This window comes from Protopterus annectens, chromosome 1.part1 (assembly GCF_019279795.1).
Source record: "Protopterus annectens isolate FY-2018-M chromosome 1.part1, PAN1.0, whole genome shotgun sequence".
Taxonomy (NCBI): domain Eukaryota; kingdom Metazoa; phylum Chordata; order Ceratodontiformes; family Protopteridae; genus Protopterus; species Protopterus annectens.
The window spans coordinates 1,154,822,800-1,154,828,799 of NC_056726.1; the positions used below are offsets into that span (position 1 = coordinate 1,154,822,800).

At 40.5% G+C, this 6,000-nt stretch overlaps 1 long non-coding RNA gene across 1 annotated transcript in view; it reads right to left on the reverse strand.

The window, feature by feature from the left end:
- Nucleotides 1-6,000, reverse strand: part of LOC122809127 — a 277,534-nt gene that overhangs the window by 252,007 nt on the left and 19,527 nt on the right. The window contains exon 2 of the long non-coding RNA XR_006365863.1: nucleotides 636-681. This is a non-coding gene — a long non-coding RNA (uncharacterized LOC122809127). The remainder of the gene's footprint in view (nucleotides 1-635; nucleotides 682-6,000) is intronic.

The following is a 6,000-nucleotide window of genomic DNA, read 5'->3' on the forward strand; positions in this document are numbered from 1 at the left end:
TGCAGCCATCTGCACCAAAGATGAGTGTGCTATCTGTTTCCCACTGACATTACTTATTTGCAATATTCTGAGCATCTCTTCCTGACTCTTGGTAGCAGCAGCCTGTGGCTGGACAGTGTCCTGACACATTTGTTGTTGTGCATGCAATATCTTACATGTCTCAGGACCCAGCTGTGATCATTGATTTCATCAGGTGCTTCAGTGGACAGGCTATATGGTGGGTATTCCAAACCCTAATGTTTTCATGTCCATTTCCAGAGGTTCCACATGTGGATCTTTGAGAGAAGTCACTCTTCATGAAGATACAGCCCCTTCTGATAAATATATGTGCCCATAGCACAGTACCTGTGGACACGTATTAGCCCTGTTGAAGTCATCAACCTGTTGTCAGGGTGGTGTCTCCACCAGTGTGCCTTGCAACTGTTTGTCTCTATCCTCAGGCTTTGTCATAAGAATGATAGCAAAGGCTATCATGTTGGTCTACAGTCCTAATACAGACCACCAATGATGGTGTAGTCAGTAACATACCAGCAAACAAATTTCAGACACTTTGGTATTGTATGTTACAATACCCATGCATGTGCATACCCCTAAATACTAAGCAGTACAGCTAAAAGGAAGAAATTCATACATACCATGTGTTGTTGCTGTGTTCAGAGACCATTCTTAATCTTGAAGTACCTATTGTAGAGAATGGAAACAGGTATGTAATAAAGGTATCTGCCTACAAATGGTTAACTGTCGCACTAACCAAATCACTACTTGAAAATACTGACCTACTCTACCAGGTGTATATACCAGGTGTAGACACAAGGTGATTGGACCAAACTACCAGTACCCATAAGACCTTGAATAGTTTCTATGCCATCACCATCAGAACCATCACAGTAATCACTGTGAAGGTATATCAAATAATCTTTATCAAATGTCAGGCTTTGCCTTTCGGAAGGACCCCCACCAGTAACATTATGAGTAATGGTATTTTATAATACAAGGCACCATGTTATTTTCTCCCTTTCTACATTGTGCAAAAGTAGAATTTTGTCCTCCAATGACATTTATGTCTGCAGCACATGGTTTAATACTTTAGCAGACTCTAGCTCTATAGGATCCCTTTTTCCAAACAGGCATTCACTAGAGGTCTTAAGTACCTCCAAGAGGATGTGGTTCTTTGCAGGTGTGGTTATCCTGCCAGTGTACTGTTCCCTGCTGCTGTAACATTTTGACCCTAAGAGTAACAAAGTGGATATTAGTAACTGTCAGAGTGCCCTGAATACAAGCTGTACCCTGCCCTGCCTGACTGTGCCTAATACTTTTATGTGACTCTGTTCAGCTTTGAATAGTAACAGTGGTGTCTGTGTGTATCTGTATCTGAAGAGAGCAATGTGCATTCAGTAAAGTACCTTAAAACTGGATGTCACATATCAGCTGACTGTTGTTTGGTGGGTACGTAGGTGGGTGGGGGCATGTAAGTGACATGTAAGGTGCTTGATGGTGTGTGTCTTATAAAAATCAGTCATGTTCAATGCACAATGTCCCTATGTATTTCTATTGCCAGATGACAAGGACACTGCTAAACATTATACTGCTTATATCTGTAGCATATAATGAAAAAATTCCTAGGACTATAGCTTCATACTGCTGAATGAATGACAGTTGATAATAGTACTAATAACCAGGTGTTGCTATAAGCGAACTGGTGCCCTAGGTGGAAAGGCCCCATGGCACCCCCTTCCCTCTGCCACCCAAACCATCTGGAACTACTCATGCTACTGATTACTTTTTTCTCTCTTTTTCTCGGTATGCATTACTCGTCATTTTTCTGCACTTATTCATTCATTCATCTCTATCTAAGGAAGACTACATTCTGATAATTGTGGAGGAAGCAACTGCATTAAACCATGGGAGTTCGAGATGCTCTGAGGTACACTTTAGACTTTGTTAAACACCATCTGTCAACCAGTGATTACCTGAAGAAAAAATATAATCAAAGGAAGAAATTTCATCTTACTCTTAAGCTTTGTTTTGTTTTCCTTCTCGTTTCCCCACCCACCCACCTACCTACCCACCATATAACAGTAATCTGTCAAAGTCCTTCAGTCCTAAGTGACCAATAATACACTGTAATAGCTGCACTGTAATAACTGTGTTAGGTATCTGATCACTGCCAGCATGATTAAAAAGTAGTAACACTCACTGCGGCGTTCCTCAATATCTCCAGTATGTCCCCAACATTGTTGCATTTTTTCATGTCAAAAAAACAAATAAATAAAATGTAAAAAGTCTCCCTTCAGGCACCTTCATGCCTACATTTGGACATTGAGAGGTATCTACTCCTGTGACTTCGAAACATTTAAACTAAACATGAAATAAATGTCAAAGTGGACAAGAACACCAATCCTTCTTCCTACCATGCTAGCTGTGCCATGGGCACATTTTAATTTAGTAGAGCTACTTTATTTGTTTATTTTTAGAGCAAAGAAATATTTCTCTAATAAGTAAATAAATAAATGGGGGAAATTGACCCTGCAATCACAGTACCCCAGGCCCTGTTAATAGCACATCTTACCAATAATGTAAATGCACTTTCTGCTCTAGAAATGTACTGAATATGTTCACCTCTACACTCCTGTAAGTTTAGTTTCTTTATATTTCTTTTTATTTTACTTTGGCTTTTTTAGCATCACACAAATGCAGTAAACAGTGCAAACAAAATGGTGGCATGTTTGACATTTAAATGTATTTATTTATTTTACTTTATTTTACATTTGTTAACCAGGAATGTCCAGCTGGACACAGGTCTTTTTTCAGTGGAGGCCTAAGGAGAAAAGCTCCAAATAAATGAAAAGTTAATACACTTACATAAAAAGCTGAAACATTTAAACTGATCACAAGGGTGAAGGGGGCAGCAGTCCTAGTGCAAAGTGTTAGGGGGCTCAGTTGTGAAGTGCATTTCCAGCATTCTTTTTTTCTGTACCATTAAGTAATAGCATAAATCCTTTTTTGGGGGAAGTGGGGGTGCAATATCGGGTACTGGAACCAGGTGTTGAATGAGCCAGCTATGGCTGTGAAGCAGATTTAGGTAAGTTTACAAGAATCTTATTGACATGAGGCATTTTGGCAAAGAGTTCTATGAATCAGTTTACTGTCCAGATGAATACATCTCTTCATGTTGTATGGAACTTCACAGAAGCAAGAATGAGCATTGTGAAATGCAAGCACATGCTTCAGTCTAACTTGTGAATGCACATCCCTAGACTTCTTATCTCCAAGTGCTACCTTGCCTGAGCTGCTTATAGTCACATTGCACCAGTGTGGTCATCACACTAGGTCTCACTTTCATAGAAATGCCAACATTTTAATTTTTGACTTTGAACAATAAGGGTATCTTATGTGAGAGCCCAGGGCAGATCCCCAAGTTGGTATGAAAAGGAGTCCAAATGTTCCTCTACCCACACCCAGGTGTGGAGAAATGCTGCAGACTAAGCAAGGTGGTCCTTTCAGGAGAATCAGTGTAGGGACAGAATAGCACACCAGCTAAGCCAAGGAACTGGCATACCTAGAATTGATGATCAGTTCTGTCACAGGTTCAATGACCTGCAAGAAGGAGCCCTACTAACATATCCAGTGAGTGGCTTACATAAACAGGAAATGTCTTGAGTGTTTTAATGAACTTCTCTACAGCTACTGTCAGAACATTCTATTCTTATGAGTATCTTTATGTACTGCTACTGTTCTCCTCCAAACCTTATACTATGTAACCGATTATTTCACTGTATTGCTACTGTGTCACAGAGTTGTAGCTGCTTCATCTAGCACAAAATTTGTTAGATGTTACGCCACACAGGAAGCACTGAAGCTAATGCTTTGCTTCAGTCCTGACCACAAAATCAGTGTTTCCAGAGCAGCATACAGAATGAAGGTACAGAAATGAATGCACAACCAACTAGTTAGTATTTTCAAGCACACCCCCTTACTCTTTGTACCCAGGATAGCTGCCTCCTTTGGCTAACCCTAACTATACTTGTACTGTGTCATGTAATGGCTGCAAATAAAAAAATGCACAGAAAACACATTTAAGTTTTTCTTTCCTTTTTTTTTCCTCTTTGTTAAACCTTTAATTACTGCCCTCAATAGTTGTCAGTACTGTACCATTCTGCTTGCAATGTTATGCAGCACCATACACTTTTATAATTATTTTTCCATTTTTTTTAACCCAAGATGCTGTGGCTTTAAGAGATTTGGCGCACTTTTGATATGTGTTACATTTGTAGTGTATAAAAGATGTAATGATTTTTAATGGCATTAGTTCTGAGGAAGATTGGTTGTACCAATCGAAAGCGCTTAACTGTGGACACATTCTGTGGACTACATGCTTTATCTTTTGGTGGTCGTAATAAAGAACCATTGTACTACACTTGCTGCTTACGTTGTTGCTGCTTCAGTGATCGACTGCTGTTCCTGTATTTGGGACCTTCCGTATCCGCACGAGCTGCGTCCTGTCCTGCACTTCTTTTACCTGTTTGTCTGCTGATTTTTCCATTTTATGTCCACTAGTCAAGCCAATGATGACCCATGACAGATATTGGGTACAGTGGGGGACACACAGCTGCACAGCCATTGTTGCCTGGCAGGCTTTAATGTCAACTCTTTGCTCAGGAGGTGGCCCCATACCTTAAAGCCCCATGACACACCTACAGCTGTCACAGGACACTCACATACCAAGTCAGCATACTGTCATTCTTTAAAAGTGCTGATAATGCTTGTACTGTGCTTATAATGCCCCACTTCTTACTAGATGTTGTTCTACAGCATGGAAAGACATTCAGCTTAACCAGTGCACTTACCTAATGAGGCTGGAATGTCTGATCTCCAGACATTAAAAGTGACTCTTTTTTTTTCACTCATTAACTTTCCATTTATTTGCCATTATTTACTCAAATCCATTCTATTAGTATTTGCTTTCATTTTGTCTCCCTCTACAAATCCACAACAGCTTGGGGCATTTCAGTTACAACCATCTGTTGCTACAAGGGAAAGATTGCCACCTCTTTTGTGTCACATGATTGTTTTAGTGGGGAGAAATGGTGGCACCTCTCCAGCAGGCAGTGAGGGATGTCCTCCTCAACTTGTACAACCCAGACCCAGTCATTAATAGAGGCTGTAGTTGAGAGGAAAATGGAAAGGTGTTGGGGCTCATATCAATGCTTCCTGTAGTGATTGCAAGATTTACTGAACCAGCAAGGACCAGATATTGAACCACTCAAGACTTATCCTCAACATTGGAGGCTGCCTATCTGATGCCCCTGGATAGGACTCTAAATAATAGTCTCTGGGCTGGTTTGAGAGTGTGCCAGTCTCATGTCCTCTTCCTATACCCTGTCATTTGTTTATTCACCTTATTATGTTATACCCACCCTTTGTGTATTGTACCACATATTCCCACCACCTGCTGTCCATCATCTGTCTATCTGTCTGTCTATCTTTCACTCCTTTTGTGAACCCTGCCTATTGTGTTATCATCTCCCTTGCTGTCATGTCTAATTTTATGTTGTGTCATACTCCTCATGTCTTCCTTACTTAACATCCTTAATCTTGATCTGGATATCCTTCCCCATTTTCCCTTTTGTGCTGCATAAAAAGGGGATCTGCCCCCCCCAAAGTAAAACATCCTCCTTTTCCACCTGTATATCCTATATATAGGACCCTATATCCTTCCTTGTCTTCCCTTTTATATTGCATAAAAATGGGGGTCTGTACCCCAAAAAGGTAAAACTCCCTCCTCTTCCATCTCCTGCTGCTCAAGCCTCTTTTGTCATTCTTCTGGGTTTCCCTTGCCTTCTCTTCCCCTATTTTTCCAACTTCACTGCCCACTCCCCTTCCACCTGTATAAATTGAATAATCTGCTGTCCTTTAATGGACACATTCATATTAAGGCCACACTTGCCTGCTTACTTAGTGAACTTACGTTTGACTTTTGTGTGCATGCACATCCTACAT